Genomic DNA, 21,405 nt, shown 5'->3' with positions numbered 1-21,405 from the left:
TGAAGTTATTAAATTAAAGCTCTTGAAATGGGGAGACTATCCTGGGTTATCCAGAATTACCTAATATAATCATAAGGGTCTTGTAAAATGGAAGATGCCATACTACTAGCTTTCAAGATAGAAAAAGGATCTATGAGTCAAGGAATGTAAATAGTATCTAGAAGCTAGAAAAGGCAAGGAATTAGATTCTGCCCTAGAGCACCAAAAAGAACATAGCCCCGCCCATACCTTGATATTACAACTTCTGTTCTCCAGAGTTGTAAGATACTTACTTCAAGGTACTAGTGTAGTTACAGCAGCTATAAGAAATAAAAGAAAAAAATATTCTGTAGCCACAAAAGAAGCTTCAAAGCTACCAAGAACATAATTGTCAGTGTTGTAAAACAATATCTCAACTCCCCGTCTCTAGCTCCTCCAAGTGCTCTGCAGTTAAAAACTGTTTCAAGGGCTAGGGAAGTGAGTGGTAGGGCACTTGGCTAGCATGCACAAAGCCCTGGCTTAAATCCTCAGTACTGACGGGGAAAAAAGCTTTCCCAAAATATCACAGAACTGTAACGTATTTCTGATCAAACCCATCATCTTATGGTCAATATTTTCTCCAAAGACAAGAGCTTATGTGTGGGGCTGGGGAGATGGCTCAGCGGCACAGCACCTGCCTGGCAAGCAAAAGCTCCTGAGTTTGATTCTCAGCACTCCCCCAACCCCAAAAAGGAGCTTATGTGTATATGTAAGGTGTGGACCCACCAGATGAGTATGTGTATATGACTGTGTGTGGAGAAAGCAGTCTGGAGTTAACAAAATGTACATTTTCCCAGGAACAGTGGCGGCTGCAGCACCATGGTTTATGGCCACTTTATGACCTTTCCCATCCCCTGACCAGCAAATAGCAAATAATCAACAAAGGTGCATTCCTAGGAGGTTGCAAAGTGCAGGTGGGAAGTGTGACAGGAATAGAGAGGACAGATTACATGTAAGTAAACAAACAGGCAGACAAGAAACACCTGGTAGATAAAATGTGCTATAAAGGAAACAAAGCTAGATGAAGGGCTAGAAATGGGAGTGCATGGGGACTGATCAGGATGGTAGGTTAATCCAGTGGTGGCGAACCTATGGCATGTGTGGCTCAATCACTGAAACTTCTATCACTGGTTTAATCCTTGCTGAGGGGCTCACCTCTGAGCAGAGGTCTGTTTGGTAGACCTCTGGGGTGATGGGAACTAGCTCAGCTAAGAAACAGAAAGCCAGTGGGGCTGGATTGGAGTGACTGGGCTGGGATGGTGTGGGTGCTAAGGGTATGAGAGTAGCGAGGGTGGTGCCCAGGTCTTGCCTGAGGAAGTGGTGGCACCATTTCCCAGTAAATGTCTGAGAAAATGGGCAGAAAGCAAGCCTTCAGAGATGTTAGGTTTGAAGTATCTTCTTAGATATCAAGTAGGTGGATGACTATATAAAACAGGTGAGATGCTGGCAGGTCCAGGCCCTTTGTGGCTCTGTCTCAGATGCAGAAAGGATGCAGTGGGGAACACTCATTAAACAAACAGTGGTGGGCACAGAAATCTCCAAGTGAAGTCACTGGAGGATTTTCCTACTGTGTTGGCCTGATACAATGGCTTTTTGTTTTTCCTTTAGGAGAAAATTTCATGGTAGCCAAGGGCTGGAAAGGACAGAACAATCACATCCTAGAGCCAAAGAGACACTAAAGGACACACAGTTGCCTAAACAGATTCAGTCCTGCTGCCCTCCATAATCCCTCTCCCCAGGCCGTAGAAGTTACACAGTAGACAGGAGCTGCTATGCACCCCCTTGCATGCACTAGAGGAATTGTTCCACATTTTCTACAGGTCTGTTGGTCTCAGCCTAAGGTCCTCAGGGGCATGCTGACCTCTGTGAGAAAGAAACCCTGCAGCCCTTGGTACCTGAAAGGCCTGTGTAGTTTGGTCCTGACCACAGTACTATTGCTCTAAGATGACACAGATGCTCAGTGAGCTCCCTAACTTCCTAGGAAGGGGAACAGTGTAGGAGCAGGTAGCACTTCTGAAAGCCTGCTTGCCTTTTAATGTCGGACAGGAAAGCAGCTGCTGTAACAGAACAGCCTGGGTAGGAACTCAAAACTGGGGTCCATCAGAAAAAACTTCAGGTGACCCCTCCAAAGATTTAGGACATATTTAGGCCTGACTGACTTCATCAACACTATTCTCTATTCATGTCTGGCTGGGTTCTATAACTTTTAAAGGGGACTGGGTACCCTCTGGCCCCTCCTTTACCCAAAGCTGCAAGAACAAAACAGCATAGGGGAACAGGGTGAACTACAATTTGTCTGTCCCACTCCTTATCTTTGGGGGAATAGCACTCATCTTCTCTTAAAAAAATACCCCCTCCCTGTACCAACCCTGTAGCTCCAGTGGGGGCTGCTGATCAAGGTAATTCTTTCCTCTAGAGCCAAGTGAATCACGCTGGAACAATCAGAAGACTTTCCAGGACTTTCCTGAGGTAGCTGGGAGGAAAGCAAAAGTTCCTTGTTGCCACTATGCCAACCTCAAACAGAAAGCCAGTTTGAGGGACAAAAGCTAATAAATAGAAATCAGAGGAAAGAGATAGAAAATAAGATTCCCAGATGGCATTTGGGTCACTGAGTCCTGGTACCTGTTTGCCCTTCCTGAGGTCTGGGACCAAGCTGGTCAAAGATGGGTTTCTCTTCTTTGATACAAAGCTCTCTGATTAAAAGGACCACAAGCAAGCATCTCTGTCCACCTTGCATATACCTGGCTCACGTAGATGCTCAAGACATGTTTGTTGAAGAAAGAAATGTGGTCAAGGGCTCCGAGAAGTCTGGACACAAAATAGTCAATGGTTTTCTGTGGTTCTTTTTTTTTTTTTGTACCAGGAATTGAACTCAGGACCTTGTGCTTGCCAGGCAAGCACTTGTGCTACTGAGCTATATCCCCAGTAGTCAATGGTTTTGACCATGTTGTGAAACACCGATGGTGGGCAACCCTGGACTTGGCTTTGAGTTTTGTTGTCTTTTTTTTTTTTTCTTTTTTGGCAGTACCGAGGATTAAGACCAGGGAGTGCTGAGCTACATTTGTAGCCCATTTTTCTTTGCTTTTCATCATTTCTTTTCATTTCATTGTATATTTTATTTTGAGACTGGGTTTCACTAAGTTGCCCAGGCTAGGTTCGAACTTGCAACTCTCCAGTCTCTGCCTACCCAGCAGCTAGAATCACAGGTATATGTCACTATACCCAGCTCAATTTTCTTAAGAAAAAAAAGTCTCTCTGCATTGTGCCCGCAACTAAGAGATGAAAACTGAAGTCACTTCTAGGCCCTAGAAAGAGGCCTACAGCCAGATTACAGAGCTGGTCCCACCCTCCCCCTATCAAGTCATTTAACTTCTCTGGGTCTAAACTGCCTCTTCTAGGAAACACAGCAGGAGGCACAAACATCTCTAACAGCTAGAGAAGAACCGATGGCTCTAAGTCCCCCTTAATGGGTCTAGCAGCTATGCTAGAGTATGGCCCCCTCCAGCACTACCACCCTTTGCTTCAGAACAGGACAGCCCCTTCCCACTCCTTCCACGAAGCCAGCAGCATGAGCACTTGCCCCTCTGTGGGTAAGCGCGGTGGGAAGTTGGGGACGTGCCTGGAAGTGAGAGCTGTCACAGAGGGCAACAGGACAGAAGGCCAAAAAACAAGCAGGCAATGCTGTTTGGGTTGGGTCTGCTGGGAGTCCTGTCCAGTGGCCTCTGAGTCAGAAAGATGGCTGGGGGCTACATGACAGGGACAACACTTTGACTGACAGTCCCGCCCCACTCACCATTCTTCCCTCCCCAAAGAGACTTGGAGAGACCTGTCATTCCCAAAGAGAAACAATGGGCAGGCACCCAGGCACCCACACAGAAAAGACCACCCCTGCCACGTCAGGCACTTATCAGAGGCCAGTGATGCAAGAAGCCAAGCAAGCTACAGTCTGGCTAGGAGGTAAGAGGCCCCAGACAGCCCAAGTGAGCCAGCTCACACGCTGTGATTCCACCCATTTCCCCTGTATCACTCAGGTGAGAAAACCCAACACAGAATGTGGGGGTGGCTGAAGAAATGGTTTGTCATCTTGGCACTCCCAAATGCCACCCCTGGTTACACTGGAGGTAGAAGAGTTCCCATAGGGCTCCAGGGATTCCAGTACAACTCCTCCAGGAGCCCACTCATGCCATTCCCATCTGCCCGTGCACATCAAGGGCCTCAGTCTAGGCTACGAGGAATGCAGAGGAACTCAAACGCCGCACTACATCATCAGCACATTAGCCCAGAATCATGGAAAGAGACTAAGGTGGCAGCAGCTGCCCACTAGATTCTGATCCAGGCCTGAGGTTAGCCAGCACAAAAGGGCCAGCCCATGTCTCATCTGTGAAGCCAGCTTGAGTACTGGCCACCAAACCACTGGACTTTGGGGTTAGAGAGATTTGAATTTAGCTTGTTTGTGTGGTGACAGGGTCACTCTATGTTGCCCCGGCTGGTCTTCCACTCTTGGGCTCAAGTGAGCCTTTCTGTTTCACTAAGTTTGAACTCTTCTATCACTTAGGCCCTCAGTTCTCTCAGCTGAACTTCTCTTTTAGGCCCAGGAAGATTAAATGAGAATGTCCATGGAACGTAAATACTCAGCAAGGCTCCCTTCTCTCACCATCTTATTTTGTGTTTGCTGGGGATGGAACCCAGGAACTTGTGTGTGCCAGGCAACGTACTCTACCAATGGGTTATCTCCAGCCCAGCCCTGCCATCTTGAATACCAGCTCAGTGGTCACACATGGGCACTCTGTACTCCTGCTTCCTTCTGCTATGAGGGAGGAGGCAGGGATGAAGCTGGTCACTACTCACTTTTCTCAATGAATAGCCTGAAAACCCATGAACAGCAGTTGCAGACCTGCTCTGCTCTTGCTTGTCTCCAGTTTCCAGGCAGTCCTCCTGGTCCATGCAGCATTTGGCAGAATTGAAGGGCCATGCCCAATAGCTCTCAGAACATCACTCTAAAGTTTACGGAAGGGAAGTTGTCAAGCTGGTTGACCAACGAGTTTCCTAAGCCCAGGGCTGCTATCAAGAAAGACAATATGTTATGTAGTAGAGCATTCCACAAGGATGCCCACTCATGCCAAGCCATGCCTCTCCAGAAATCCTGCTGAGAGATGCAAAAGACCTGACAGGTGCCAGATGTGGTGATCCACGCCTGTATCCTAGCTGCTCGGAAGCTACGGCAAAGGATCGTAAGTTTGAGTCCCATCTGGGCAACTTAGCAAAACCCTTTCTCAAGATTAAAAAATAAATAAGTAAAAAGGAATGGGGGTATAGCTCAACACTCCTTGGAGTCAAGCCTCAGTAGTGAAGAAAGAAGGAAGGAAGGGGAAAAGAGGGGAGGGGAAAGAAAAGGAGGGAAGGGGAGAACAAAAAAAAAAATCTTGTCAGGCTCACTCCCCAGAGCAGCTCAATGATGGATAATGGGGAAGCAGAAGAGATTTTTTTTTCACTAAACAAATGCTGTAGAGTAGCAGAAACTGCCCTTGTCATGGCATTCCCATGGCTGTTAGCCTGAGCTTTTAGAATACTGGGCCAATGAGCAGGATCAAGGAAACCTGAATCCTGTGCCTCTGGCAGCTGCAGGCAGGAGGGACAGGTGATGCCCTGGGTGCAGAGTCTCTTCTCTCCATGGTAGCTTTGCATGGAAGCCATGGAAAGAGGTCAGGTGAAAAAGGCTGCCTCTGATACCAGGGGCTGACACCAGGTGGGGTATACCTCCCCAAAGGCTCTAAGGCCCCCTACTGAGACAGAGCCCAAGTGAAAATCTGAAGCCATGCACAGGGTGAGGAATAATATAGCCAGCACCTGCAAAGAAAGGGTCCTTCCCCAGGCTCTGTGTACTTCCTGATGACCAGGAGACCCCCAGGGGCAGCCAGGTCGGTCCAGTTGAAGCTGGCCAGGGCAAGGCTCAGATAGCATCCGGCTCATCTGGCAGACTGCCTGCCTACACCCCAGGTCCTCTAAGACAAGCTGGATCTGTCATCCATCCTGAACCAGGCTACAGATGAGCACTGTCCTGAGAAACTGAGGCACAACCTTGGTTCCCAGGACTTAGCAGCTCTCTTCTAGAGATGGGTTTGGTTTTTTCCTCATTTTCCACTGAGATGGTTTTTTGTGTTCTAGTTTTATTTATTTTTGTTTTTCTTCAATACTGGAGACTGAGGCTGGGAATGGTGGCATTTGCCTATAATACCAGCATGGGGGGCAGGGTTTGCTGAGGCAGGAGGATTGTCATGAGTTCAAGTCCAGCCTATAGCAAGACCTTGTCTCAGGGAAAAAAAAAAAAAAAAAAGAAAGAAAAGAAAAAAGAAAAGAAAAGAAAGGAAACAAAAAACTTGGAGACAATTGAGGGCCTTTGCACTGTGCTCATCTCCAGTCATCCCCTTACCTCTCACCTTTTATTTGGAAGTGTCTCTTGCGAAATTGCCTAGACTAGGCTTGCATTTGCAATCCTCTTGCCTCAGCCTCCCACAGTGCTGCGATTGGTCAGGCACCACCTCCCCTGCCCCACTCACAATGGGCTCCTTTTGAACTTATAGGATGGGTCAGTGAATGGTTGACCCTGGTAATGTAGGTACTTGTGGCTTTATGTATATTTTGAGAAATGCACAGGCACTAAACTCTTCTCACCAGGAAACCCAGGTTTGTTATCCACTGTTTCCAGGGTCCTGGGACACGGATCTTTCTGCCTATCACTGGGAAGGCAAGGAATTTGGCAGTAACAGGTCCCTGCTCTACTCCAGCACGATGTGTCCCCAGCTTCATCACAGCATACTCAAGAATCGGTTTCCACTAAAAGCCACAGCAATAGCACATCCCCAATGTGTTTCCCTTTAATTAAAGCTCAGTAAATGTTTATTAAATAAAACTAATTTGATACCCTTGATAAAAATCCATACTTATTGAACACTATGAAAGGAACATTAATTGCCTACATTTAAATTCCAAGTATGTTTGCTTAGAAGAGAAAAATTAATTTCCTTACTATATAATCATATGCCAGCTATTTTAATATGATTTTACTGGAAATAAAAATATACTTTTGTATACCTACATAACAACAACAAAAGAATCTGTTTTCAGAGGCAGACAGACTCAGGTTTTAGGACTGACCTTCTGCTATCAATGAAATTTCTTACTTATCTCAAAGGACCTAACTTGTTCTGAAAAATACAGTCTGTCTATCTGCCTATCCGTCTCTCTCCCTCCATCCCCTCCCCTCTTACTGAAACAGGATCTCCCTGCATTGCCTTGTCTAGTCTCAAACTCCTAAGTTCCAATGATCTTCCTGCCTCAGTCTCTTAAGTAGCTGATACTACAGGTGGGAACTACTCTACCTGGCTTGAAAAAAAACTTAAATCTAGCATTTTCCCTCTACTTGGAGATGGAATTTGAAAGAAGATGCTATAGACAAGTAATCCCCATGCTCTGGAATAATTTCCAGATCTGACTGAATTGCCTTACTTCAAAAGGCTGCTGAGCACCCTCAGTACACTGCAGTAACACTGCAGGTGAGGGAAGAGGCCCTTGGAAAAGAAATATGGGCTTGGCTGGCCACAGGGTCAAGGGCCTTGCTAGGCCAAGGTAGAGCAGCAAAGAAATAGAAGACCTCTTACACAAAACAAGCTTCTCTGTGCAGACCACGATGCATGCCGTGGCACTGACACCTTTAGCCATCATGTGAACCACGCAGCAGGTTTTTGTTTTTTTGGTACCAGGAGTCTAACTCAGGACCTTGCGCTTGCCAGGCAGCTATCCAGGAGTTCTGATCAGCTCCCTGCTCCTGAGGCCAACTGCCAAACCACGCTGTGTTCTGCACTGCCCTGTAGAACCTGTTGTCAGAGCTCCAAGGCCTCTAGGCATCTACTTCTCTCCACTCCCACCTATGGTATCTTGCAAGGATATCTCAGTCAGAGAAGGGACAGAATGAGAAAGGTAATGAGAGGTTGGGCAGTGCCAGGCATACAACCTCAACCTCTCCCCATAGCCCTGTTCTGGGGTAGCTAGCTGCTCAGCAGCTTCAGACACTGGCTGATCCCTTTACTAGGCAGGGCTGCCTCAAAGAATACTATAGGACTGAAACCACAGGGCAATACTATTTGTCTCCTTCACTCTACCAGTCTTTAGGAGGCATTGGCTTGGGAGGGCTTAGATGTTCTGATAAGGTAAAGAGGAAGAACACCCAAAAGCCTGGTGAGGTACTGATGGTTCAAACTCAGTTGGGTAGAATCATAGCTTCCCTCACAAAGGGCCTTTTCAGCCTCATGACAGATCCTTCTGAAGCACCATAGATCCTGTGGTGAAAGATCTCTCATGATAGGTGGTGTTCAATAGTGGACATGGTGGGGACCGTCACCAATGAGCCTACCTACATGAGTCCCAGTCTACACGAAGTGGGACTCAGCAGTCCCTATTTGGCAGGTACAGACACACAGCATTTCCAGACTACCAGAAACCCACCTATGAGCCAATAATCTCCAAGCCATCTGGGACACAAAGCCACCTGCTCTAGGCAGACACCTTTCATTGCAGGTGTTACACCCTTAGGAGAGCAAGAGGAAGGAACACCCTGTTATTTACTGTCAGTACTTGCCATAGCAAGGGCTAGCCTCTGCCTGTATCATGAATCTGCCATGGATGCCTGGTATTTTGTCTTGATCTCCGCTATCAGTGGTTCCTCTCCTATGGCACATGCAGATGTGAAGTATCAGCTGTTTGCAGAATGTGGTCCAACTAACAGAAGCAGCTTCCTCCTGGGTCTATCCCTCTAACAGCCAGCTCAGAGCAGGCCTGGTAAGGAAGGCTCTAGGGGAAGGAAAGATACTCACCTGATCTTGAGTATGCTGTGGAAGAAAAGTAGACAGCCCCACCCCCGTGTCTCTGCCTCTCTAAGCATGGCCTGGCTGCCAGGCACCACCTGCTTCAGGAGGTATATCCCACACTCCCAACTTCCAGCTATGGTTCTTCCAGCCCATCCTCTCCAACAGGTACAGTCAAAGAAAGTATGCCTCAGTGGGCCTGGACTCTCCTTTGAGGGGCTGTAGTAATCAAGGTAACATATGCAACATCACAAAAACAGCTGCCTTGCCACAGAAAAAGCAAGGAGGATGACATCAGCTACCTAGCTCTACTGCAGACAGGCCTCCTATCAACACAGTCTACCTCCCTGGCTGTCTGAGGCACAGGATGCAGAAGTAAGATTTGTCTTTCCGCTATCCCCTCAAAGCATCTGAGCTTAGGACAAATCCAAATCCCTCTCTCTACTCACAGTCCTTTCTCTCCTTGCCTCCCCGTTCAGGGATCCCAGGACCTACCCTTCCCTGACAGCTCAGCAAAGCAAAGGTGAGGTTGTGGGCACACTCATCTGGTGTGGATCATCCCGTCCTGCTTCCGAGTCATTAGCCAAGGATTCCAACATTCTTATTTTGGGGCCACACCTGTTCCTTAGTTTCAGACTTAAAGAGGCCAAAGAACATCTTACGAAAGGTAAACATCAAAACTTGCAACAGAAACCTGTGACTGTACAAGCTAAGACATGCCCATATGTTCCCAAGAAAGTCTGAGTAGCACAGCCTCATCAGTGAGGCAATCCTGTCACCATGTGCCCCAGTGAGACCCCAGAGTGCCTGGTCTCTGCCCCTGAGAGCACTACAGGCAAAATGTCCCTGCTGAGCCAGTACGATCTACAAGAAAGCACTAGAAATATCAATACCCTGCCTGCTCTGCAATCTTCTTCCAGTAACTCCATTCCCACCAGCACAGACTACACATGCCTACTCAAATAAAGAAAACACAAATACTTGAGGGAAAATGTGGTTTCAATGACAACTAACCACTCAGATATGCAAACATTTATAAAAGAACTTCACATGTATGGGCACTTCCTTTTCCAGGCAGAAAAAGTAATCTTGCTCAATATATATAACAATAGCTAATATTTATGCATTCCTTTTTGTGTCTAGCACTATTCAAACACTTTATAGGAATTAACTCATTCAATTCTCCTAACTCACCCTAGAGATAAGTTACTTCCACTTTACAGATGGGGAAACCGAGGTACAGGGCAGTTAATACTTCCACTTCCACTTTACAGATGGGGAAACTGAGGCACAGGGTAGTTAAATAACCACTCCAGGTAACACAACTGCCAAGATGCAAATGTAGACAATGTGGCTCCAGAGTCCACGTCCACCAAGCTGTAAAGCCTCAGAAGCCAACCACAGCCCTCAAGGTCTGTTTCCCCGTGACCAAAGTGAGTCAGCTTTTGATTCAACAACACTAAGCCCTAACATAAAGAACAGTGAATGGACATTTCCATAGGTAGAAGGTGATGGCAGAGCCCCACACAGTCAGTGCTGGAGGATTAAGGGCAGCAGAAGGAGGCAGAGCTCCAAATGAAGGCTTTCCCCAGCTGAAGACAGGCTGCAGGCCAACGGGACTGACTCAAGACTGGTTCCAGAACCACAGTTGGCTGACTGAAGCCCATCATGTTGAGGCAAAGGACAGCAAGATGTAGGAACAGCCTCATCCCAAAGCCCAAGTGCATCATGCAGGCACTATGCTCACTCTGGCAAAAGTGGTGATAAAAAAACATGGTCTGAGTTCCAAAAAGCGCCAATGCAGTGAGGGCATAACCGGGTAAACGTGAGTCACACAAGGGCTGAGGGGTATGGCTCAATGGCTGACCACTTGCATAGCAAGTGTGATACTTGGTTTAATCCTCAGTATCGGGGATGGGGATTTAGCTCAGTGGCAAAAGCGCCTGCCTGGCAAGCGCAAGGTCGTGAGTTCGGTACCCGGTACCGGAGAAAAAACCAAAAAAAAAAAAAAAATCCTCAGTATCACAGGAAAAGAGTCAGGCAGGTTGGCAAGTTACCAAGTCCATTAGAATAGGGTTTGTTTCACACCTAGGCCCCCTTTTGTTTCACACAAAAGGCCAAAGGGGTCAGGCAAGGTTACACTGGGGGTTCAGAAGGAAGGGGACTCTCAGGGAAAGCATGGCTTCTGCTAAGTGCTAGAGTAGGGAATGTCAGTCACATGTTTGGGGCACACAACCATTCTCGTGTGCAACACGTGCAGAGGGAAGAGGTAGCTGGAGATGAAGGTGAGCAGAGGAGTCAGAGGCCTAAAGCAGGCAGGAGCCACAGTGCATACAGAATAGCAAACAGAGGCCTGAGGTGGTAACAGCAACCAGGAGGCCAGGGAAACAGTCCAATGGAGAGGGGATGGCAGGAGGGATGGAGAAAGAGGCAGATTAAGGAGAGCAGCATGGGATGAGGGAGGGAGAGAGAATAAACACTGCTCTGAGGAGCTCTCTTAGGGGCCAGGGGACAATGACTGTTACCAGAGATAAAGAATGCTTGAGGACCTGCTTTTTGGAGACAAAATAACCACAGTTTTGGGCACGCAGGTTCACAATAGTATGTGCTGGACCTTAAGTAAAGAGCTGAGGTTTCTGGGAGGGGTTATCTGTTCAAAGGTAGAGTGCAATCAGTGGAGTTGGCTTCTCCTGTCAGAAGGGTCATCTGGCTGCCCTTTCACTCCCTTTTAGAGCCCAGTGAAGCCCAGCCAACCACTTACACGCCACATGAGAGTCCTCTGGGTCCCTCAAGGCAAGTACTGTCACCACCACGTCCATACACGTCACTCAGCTACTGTACACTGCAGTTAGGAGCTAGACCCAAGAGAACCAGACACTCAAGTAGCTGGGGTAGAGGACAAAACGGGAGAGAGGATCCGCTACAATCAAGAAGCACTTTAAGAGAAAGAGCAGGAAGCTCTCTGGCCAGCCTGGTATCGTTTCTGCTTAGACTTAAACACTCAACATTACCAAGTCCGTTAGAATAGGGTTTGTTTCACACCGAGGCCCACCTTCCCTTACAAGTTTCTTTCCAAACAGCTCATAAGGGGCAAGACTAAGAACTAAAAGATCAGGCCAGGCATAGCAATGTGCCTATAATCCCAGAACTCTGGGAGACTGAGGAGGGAGAATGCCAAGTTCAACCCAGCCTGGGCAATTTAATGACTTAGCGAAACACTGTCTCAAAAATAAAGAGAAGGCTAGGGATATAGTTCAGTTGCAAAGGCCCTGGATTCAATCCCTACCACCACAGAAAAACAAAATAGAATGAACAAACCCAAAGATCAGCTATTTTTGACAGGAGAAACTAGGCAGGCCAATGCTGGACTTTCTAAATTAATCTTTTCTTTTCTTGGACTGACAAGGGTTGTTCAACTATGCTCTCCCAATTGCTAATAACATCATGATACTCAGCATGAAAATTGGTGGGCCATTTTATTAATCAAAGCATTCTTTAAACAAATGCTCAGCAGTACTCTGAGGCACACCGGAGTAACCTGTAATCCCATCATCCACTACTCTAAAAACACAAAGTCCAGCTAAATGGCCTCCCAAATGACTTGCTGATTCCACTCTACCTCTCCAGTCCAAGCTACTTTACACTCTCCTGGGCAACTGCAACAAGTTCTAACTGGCCTCCTTGCACTTGCTCCTGCCCTTCTGACCTGTATGTATTATGGCAAAACCCTGCTCAAACCCCTTAAGTAGAGCTGTAAACTACCGGGGGCAACCCACACTCCTCACCAGGCCTCACTGGCCACGAAGACCAGTCCTACTGGCCTGTCTTCAGCCCCTCAGCACTCGGCTCCATTCCATCTCCTTCACACATGCTCCTCACTCTGCCTAGAACCTTCTTCTCTCTCTACCTACCCCTCCACCGTCCCGTATCATCGCACCATGCCTGGCCTAACTCCTTCTCATCTTTCAGTTTCCAGCCTGAACATCACTCTTCCAGGAAAGCCTGAGTCTAGCATACTGTCATGGCACCTCTGCAGTACCTTCAAGACAATGACCAAAGTGCAAAGGACTACACATAGCAGGGTTATCAGCTAAGTATTTCTCTACTACTATGCAAGGTTCACAGGGACAGAGACTATGTCTGTTTACCTTGGGCTGACGCATAGGAGGTACATAATAAATTAATACGGCCAGCATCATTGTGATGAGATGAGACGTCTTGGAAAGCATCTAGCACGGACAGACAGAGACTGAAACATCAGGGCACTTGGTCACCAGTAGTTCGAATGGGAAGGAGCAAAGAATCTGGGTGGCAAGAAAGATTCTTTGCTGGATGTGGTGGTGCACGCCTGTAATCCCAGCACTCAGGAGGCTGAGGCAGGAGGATCGCCATGAGGTTAAGGCCAGCCTGGACTACATAGTGAGTTCAAGGCCAGCCTGAGCTATATAGCAAGACCCTGTCTCAAAAAAAAAGAAAGAAAGAAAGGAAGAAAGGAAGAAAGAAAGAAGAAAAGAATGAATGAATACTAATCCTCTGTCAACATACTATCATGATGGCCAGAGAACAACCTTTCAAGGTCACCACAAAGGAAAGAGCCGCCTGGTAGTGGTTCTCTAGAACCTCCATGGCACAGCCATCAATGCTGCCACTGCCAACTAAAACGCAGTACAGAGTAGACAGATCTCCAAGAAGACAAGACCTGCCCCAACTAGTGTCCCTGTAACAGGGTTCACCTCAAAGTCTCTTTGGCTGAGGATCAAGGGTGATCCTTTACATTCTGGTGGCTTCCTCAAGAATGAAAGGGTGTTGACACCAATTAGAATGAATGCTGAAGCAGCAGCCTGACACTTGTCCCCACCCAGCAATCCAGGCTCGCTGCCAGGACAGGAGAGGAGGGATGCCTCCTGGGGCATCTCACTCCCACAATCAGCCACAGGGCTTGCTGCAACCTTTAGTCTCAGTTCTTACACTCGCTGACGTCTTGTACAGTACTTGCCTGTGGATCTTCACTGATACCTGATACTCACCAACTTCCCCAGTCCTTCCTCTGTGCAGGGCATAACCCATATCCCCAGCTGCAGGTGACCTGAAGACAAGGGCACAAAGGGCCCTTGCTACCCACTAGGAACCAGACTGAAAGATCCTGGAAAGGAAAGGCTGCCTCTACAACTCAAGCAGATGCACATTTCCAAGGGACAAGTGCGCTCTCTACACCCAGCAGTCGTTGTTCTTCAGCCTTGCTGCCCGCTCCATCCCAGGCCCCATGTGCTTCTGATCACTATTTCTTTCTAAATAACCCAGAAAAAGTCACGGTGTGGGTCTACAGATTCTAACAGTATGACATGCAAGAGTCCAATGATGTGCTCAACACTACTGGCAAAGGATGAGGCGTAAGCACGCATGCTGGAGGGAAGATAGTCAAGGTGGCATGACAGATACAGTCAGAGCTATCATGACCTAGGCCAAAAAGAAAACCATATCGCAACCATTTCTTCAATGTACAAAAGAAAAAAAGTAAAAGCAACTGAAAAATCAGTGGCTGTGTTCATCCTTCCTGCCCGAGTTTTCTTCTTGGGAGCTAAGAGGGCAACTACCAACATGCTAAAAATTGTAAAGCAGAGCCAACAAATCATGAGGAACAAATATGGCAGGCAAAAAAAAAAAAATGATGACAAAAATCATTGTCAACTCCAGCTCTGAGACCATGAGACATGCACGAATGCTCCGGTGGACATTTTAACACAGGAATACAAACCTTCTTTAACAAACACAATGTTTTTTGTTTTTTGTTTTTGAGATAGGGTCTCCCTATGCAGCTCAGACTGGCCTTGAGCTCACTTTGTAGCCCAGGCTGGTCTCAAACTTGCAATGATCTTCCTGCCTCAGTCTCCCGAGTGCTGGGGTTATAGGCATGTGCCACACAACATGATTTTGAATCATGAATCTAGGCTCAAACACAGCCTAGACTGCTAGATCCCTACTCAAGGGCAAAAGGACTGTGTCACATTACAAACATGGGCACAGAAAGACCCATGTCCTGCCAAAGAAGACAAGTTGGGTACACAGGCCTCTGGCTTTCCAGGGCAGCACAGGGGTGGGTGGTCAAGAAAGTCCCACATCCTGCTGCCCAGTTACCATGGGTACATGAAGACAAGCAAAGGAGGGAGTTCAGCAGGCTTCCTACTGCCCTGTCCTGGGAACCCTCAGCCACCCAGATGACCCTCAGCCACACTCTGGGCCTGTTCCCTGTGGGAAGCCAGGAAGGCTAGCAGTCCGTGTCTACACCCACAAACAGTAGCCACCCTCTCCTAGCTGAAGGACTTCACATTGTACAGCACCACCTTCACTAGGCTCCAGAGTCCTTTGCTCACTGCTTGATCACTCTTATCTGAACACCCTACCCACGATCTTCCTAGCCCAGCACTAGCCAATAGGCCCATGGCTGCTCAATCCTCCAATTCAAAGCCTCTGGCTCAGCACAAGGCACCAGGTGACATTATTTTCAAGACTCTTTTTACCTTCTGGTAATAAATCTATAAAATATGAAATTAATTTTAAAAACCCAAATGTACAGAAAAGTATATGACAGATCAGGAACAAGTCCTATAACTGCATATTTTACAGTCTGCATGCACTGGACTATATATATTGGTACTAAGTAAATTTTTAAATTTACTAGATATGGTGGCACATGTTTGTAACCTCAGCTACCTGAGGCAGGTGGATCACAAATTGGAGGCTAACACAGGAATTTAGCAAGACTCTATCTTGATCAATCAATCAATCAACAGATAGGAAGAAAGGACGGACATGCATGGCATGGTGGTATACACGTATAATCCCAGAACTCTGGAAGGCTGTGGCAGAAAAATTACAAGTCCAAGCCCAGCCGAGGCAATTTAGCAACTTAGTGAGATCCTGTCTCAAAATCTTAAAAATTAAAAATAAAAGGGGAGGGCCTAGGAATGCAGCTCAGTACAACGGCCTTGGGCTCAGTACTCAGTACCACATGCACACACACACGAAAGCACACACACGCAATTTTTTTTTTAAAGGCAGGGCATATTATATTTGCTGAAAAGGATGGAACACGGTCAAACTTAGCCAACTATGCACTTTTTTTTCTTTTCGTAGTGCTGGAGATCAAACCCAAGACACTGCACATATCCTAGACAAGCACTCTATCACTGAGTTACACCCTTGGCTTTAAACACATAATTAAATTAACAGTGTCCAATCGTGTGAAAATTATAGGACAGTTCTAAGTGAGCAAAAAAACCAAGAATAAAAAATGTAATAAATAACTTAAAATGAAAAACTAGGCTGGGGATATAGCTCAATGGCAAAGCGCCTGCCATGCAAGCGCAAGGTCCTGAGTTTGATTCCCAGTATGAAGAAAAAAAAAAAAGAAGAAATGTAGGAAAAACTAAAATGGTGTATCAAAATCTGAGAAGTAAATACAGAAGAACTTGGATGAAATGTCTAAGCCACACACAGTAGCACATACCTATTATCCTAGCTGTTAGGACTGAAAGCAAGTCCAAGGCCAGTTTAGGCAACTGAGACTCGATATATCTCAAAATAATTTTTTTTATGCTGGGCCTGGTGGTGCGTGCCTGTAATTCTACCACTCGGGAGGCTGATGCAGAAGGACAACTATGAGTTCGAGACCAGACCAAATTACATAGCAAGACCCTGTCTCAAAAAACAAAAAATAAAAGAAAGTTTAAAAAAAAAAAAAGCCCACAGTCTGACCAATTTCTCAAACAATTATACAAAGAGTTACCACATGATCTAGCAATTTCCAAGGTATATACTTACATACTCAAGAAAAAGGAAAACAAAGCTGGGCATGGTGGCACACACTTATAGTCCCAGCAGTATGGGAGGCCGAGGAAGAAGGATTCCAAATTTCAGCCCTGCCTGTGCAACTTAGCGACTTAGTAAGACCAAATCTCAAAATAAAAAAGGACTGGGGTGTAGCTCAGTGCCAAGGTGCTGAGTTTAACAGAGAGAAAAACAGAGAGGAAAAAAAGAAAGGGAGGGCTGGAGATATAGCTCAGCGGCACAAGTGCCTGCCTGGCAAGCGCAAGGTCCTGAGTTCGATTCCCAGTACCAAAAAGAAAAAAGAAAGAGAGAACATGTTTAGACAAAAATTTGCACACAGATGTTAACAGCAGTATTATTCAAACAGCTAGAGAAGCTAGGTATGGTGGTGCGTGGCATGACTGTTACTCTCAGCACTAAGAAGGCTGAGGCAGGAGGTTTGCTACAAATTCAAAACCAGCCTAGGCCACATAGCAAGTTTAAGGCCAACCTGGAATACAAACAAACCAATAACAACAACAAAAAACCAAGATAGATAAAACTCAAATAACCATCAACTGACACATGGATGAACAAAATATGATATATCCATACAATGGGATACATTCTACAACTTGGATGAACCATGAAAACATGCTAAGTGAAGGAAGCCAGATACAAAGGGCCACACATTATATGACTCCACTGACATGAACTGTCAAACTAATCAAATCCAGGGAAACAGTAAGTTAGTGGTTTCCAAGGCCCAGAGGAAGGAAGAGTTGGGCATGACTACTCATGAGGTTTCTCTGTGGGATGATGAAATGTGCCAGAATTAGATAGTGGTCTTTGTTGCACAATTTTGAGAATAAACTAAAATCACTAAGTTATATTCTTTAAGAGGAGACATTTTATTGTATATATATTATAGATCAATAAAAAAATTAAGAAAACAGACTGACAACAGTAACTGGTTTTTTCCCCCTTTTTGTGGTACTAGTGATTAAACCTAGGGTCTTCAAACTGAGCTACCCAGCTGTTTCCTTTTTTATTTTGAGATTGGGTCTTACTAAGTCCCTACCATTGTTTGTTTATTTTAATTTTTTTTTTCTGGTACCAGGAATCAAACTCACAACCTCACGCTTGCCAGACAGGCACTGTGCCGCTGAGCTAAATCCCAGCCCCTATTTTAATTTTTAAAATCTTTTTCATTTTTTATTTAAACTAAGTCCCTAAATTGCCCAGGCTGGGCTTGAATTTGGAATCCTCCTGTCTCAGCCTTCTAAGAGTTCTGGGCTTAGCTGGGTGTGGTGGTGCAAGCCTGTAATCCCAGCACTCGGGAGGCTAAGGCAGGAGAATCGTTGCCAATTTGAGACCAGCCTAGGCTACAAAGTGTGCTCGAGGCCAGCCTGAACTGCATAGCAAGACTCCGTCTCAAACAGACACACGCACACACACACACACACACACACACACACACACACAGGAGTGCTGGGCTTTACAGGCATGCTCCTGCTCTGTTCATTTTTTTTAAAATTAACAAAATAGATAAAAGTATCAACCATGAAGCCAGGGATATAGTTCAGTGGCATAGCACTTGCCTGGCAAGCATGAGGTCCTGAGTTAGATTCCTGGTACAAAAAAAAAAAGTATCAACCATGAACTTTTTTAAGTTTAATAATATTAAATCAGCGATTTTACTAATAAATTAAGAGAAGCAGATAACCAAAGAATATAGTAAGAGTGATGCTACAAGAAACAAGTCATTTCCACAAACTAATGAGTATGCAAAAAAATGTCTCTGCCAAAAGACCAGCTGGCCCTGAAGGATTCCCTGATAAATTTTTCTAAGCTCACAAACAAAAAATAATCTATACAGACATCCATGGGAGCCCTCCCAATGATCTCTTCTCAACCAAACCAGATAAGGTAAGTTAGCTCAATATACACCCATAAAGCATTTATAAGTATAACTTTTTTTTTCAAGTAGTGCTGAGGGTTGAACCAGAGTCTCATCACTGAGTCACATTCTCAGGTTAATCCACCCCAGGTTAAATGTTTCTGGTTAAATATTTTAGAGGACTTTTTTCCTTTCTTTTTTAAGCCATAATCTACCCACCTCTTGAAGTTCCCTGACATACAGATCTTACTGCCCAGGAGCCCCAGCCTCAATTTCTCCAGCCCTCCTTCCTCTACATGAAATCAGGGGTAATTAGTTGCTTATTAACAAATCTCACTACATCTCACCTATGCGGAAAGCAATCCTGCAGCCCCTACTGCTTATAAAAGGAAGTCTAGGCCTTTAGTAGCAAACACAAGACTCTTCTCCCAACTGGCTCATCTTGACTCTCCCCAGGGAGCCACTCATCCCACCAATACAATTCAGAGAGGCCTCACTGGAGAACTCCTATTGACCCTCAACACCAGGCTGAAACAACAGAGAGGCTGCACTCACCATCCTACCGCCCCTCCATCAAGCACACCTGCACCTATCAAGGAAAATTCATCTTTGAATCTTCACATACCTCATTTACATCTAGGACTTAGCAAATGTTCACTGAATGGATAATTTAATCACATGTATCACACCAAGTCCTGGTACTATCCTTAATGGGAAAATAAAAGGAACATCCACTTCAAAATAGAATCGAGGGAGCCAGGCCTGATGGCACACACCTATAATCTCAGAACTCAGAAAGCTGAGGCAGGCGGATCACCGTGAGTTTGAGGCCAGCGTTGGTTACATAGTGCATTCAAGGGTGCTCTGAACTACACAGGGAGACCTATTTTTAAAAACAAAATAAACAAAAAAGAAGGGAGGAAAAGAAGGAAGAAAGAAAGGGAAAAGAGAGGGAAGGAAAGAAGGAAGGAGGGAAGGAGGGAAAGAAGAAGGAAGAAAGAAAGAAAAAAGCAAGCGAGAAAGCAAAGCAGCCCGGCATAGTGCAGGCCTGTAATTCCAGCACTCAGAAAGCTGAGGCAGGGAGATTGCTGCAAGTTCAAGGCCAGCCTGGGCTACAAAGTGATTCAAGGGCAGCCCGAACTGCACAGTGAAACCCTGTCTCAAAAAAGACCAAAAAGAAAGAAAGAAAGAAAGAAAGAAAGACAGACAGACAGACAGACCAAAGCAAGCAAAGCAAAGCAAACAAGAGAATGTCCTGTCCCTGTTCAATACGAAATAGTCAATAAAATCAGGAGTAATTTAGGGAAAAATTGGATTTGGACCCTTAGTAAAGGATAAGAAAGTATGACCACCCATGAAGCAAGTATGAACAGCTTGGTTAAGAAACTATCAATGAGGGGTCTGGGAATTTAGCTCAGCGGCACAGCGCCTGCCTGGCAAGTGTGAGGTCATGAGTTTGATTACTGGTACTGGAAAGGAAAACAAATAAAAACAAACAAACAAACAAAAAAGAAACTATCAATGTTAATGAATTCAGCAAGTCTTTGGGCCCATGCTAACCCGGTAAGATTCCATCAAGTTTCTGCACATCACTGCTATATAGACAGGCTAAGCAAATGTAAAGGATCTAAATCTGGGAGTGGCAGGGCCCCCAGGTAATCCCAGCTACTCTGAAGGCTGAGGCAGGAAGATCATAAATTTGAGGCTAGCCTAGGAGACTTAGTGAGATACTGTCTCAAAAATAAAACAATAAAAATGGCAGAGGATATAGCTCAGTGCTCCCAAAGTTCAATCTTTGATATGGGAAAAAAAAAAAAAAAACCACATCCCCAGTTATCAATAGTTTAGAGAACACTGCATACAAAATTTATTTAAATAAAACAATCGAGGCTGGGGATTTAGCTCAGCGGCACAGCACCTGCCTGGCAAGCATAAGGTCGTGAGTTCGATTTCCGGTACCAGAAAAAAAAACTAAATAAATAAATAAATAAGTAAATAAAACAATCCACGTGCTGGGATTACAGTCACCACGCCTGGCAAAGGTCTCCTATGTTAACACATAATGTGTGATGCACTATCAATTTGAAATGTCAGTAATGGGGAATATATACTTCACATACATGCACACTCCCCAAAAAGTACAAAGCATGGAAACAGATTCTGATCTTCCAAAGCCAGCACTGAGATAAACACAGGCAAGCCCACCATCATTTGTCCTGTACTAGATCTGAGGAGACATCTGGCTAGCCCTGTATCCTGGGAAAGCCAGGGCTGCCATCCTTGCCAGCCAGAGAGGAGCCCTATCTAAATGCAATCTGATTCCTGCTTTCTACCTTATGGACTAAATGGAGAACGATCAGATATGGCAGGAAGAAGTGCCCAGAGGAGCTGACAAGCAGAGTGAAAAGGAAGGCAAGTACAATACCCACCAAAACATTAGTCTTTTTCTTGCCAAAAAGAGATCCCTAGTAAGAACAGGAAAAAAAGAAATGCCATGACATATTAGTATGGGAACCAACACACACATTACCCACTGTCCCCTTCTCTTCCTCATAGACCCCTGCTCTGTACCTGGGTTGACTCTGACTTGATAAGGACCCAACAGATTTTCCTACAATTTTACATTAGCAGTCTTAAAGCACATGACCAGCCCAGAAGGGTTGGAAGACTCATCTTATACAGGGCATGGTAGCCATCCCAGCACTTGGGAGGCTGAGGCAAGAGAATTGCCATGAATTCGAGAAGGTTACATTTCTGACAATTAGTTGAATCCTAAGCAAGTCTAGACCACCAGTATTTGGAATCAACCTATCATAGACA

The 21,405-nt window shown here is 45.7% G+C and overlaps 1 protein-coding gene across 1 annotated transcript in view; it reads right to left on the bottom strand.

The window, feature by feature from the left end:
• Ranbp10 (RAN binding protein 10) overlaps nt 1-21,405 on the bottom strand; it is a 70,774-nt gene that overhangs the window by 23,629 nt on the left and 25,740 nt on the right. The window lies entirely within an intron of this gene.

The sequence above is a fragment of the Chinchilla lanigera genome, unplaced genomic scaffold (genome assembly GCF_000276665.1).
Source record: "Chinchilla lanigera isolate Chin_1 unplaced genomic scaffold, ChiLan1.0 scaffold00083, whole genome shotgun sequence".
In the NCBI taxonomy this organism is placed as follows: domain Eukaryota; kingdom Metazoa; phylum Chordata; class Mammalia; order Rodentia; family Chinchillidae; genus Chinchilla; species Chinchilla lanigera.
The sequence above is the reverse complement of the archived record's forward strand: the minus strand, read 5'-3'. Positions and strand labels throughout refer to the sequence as shown.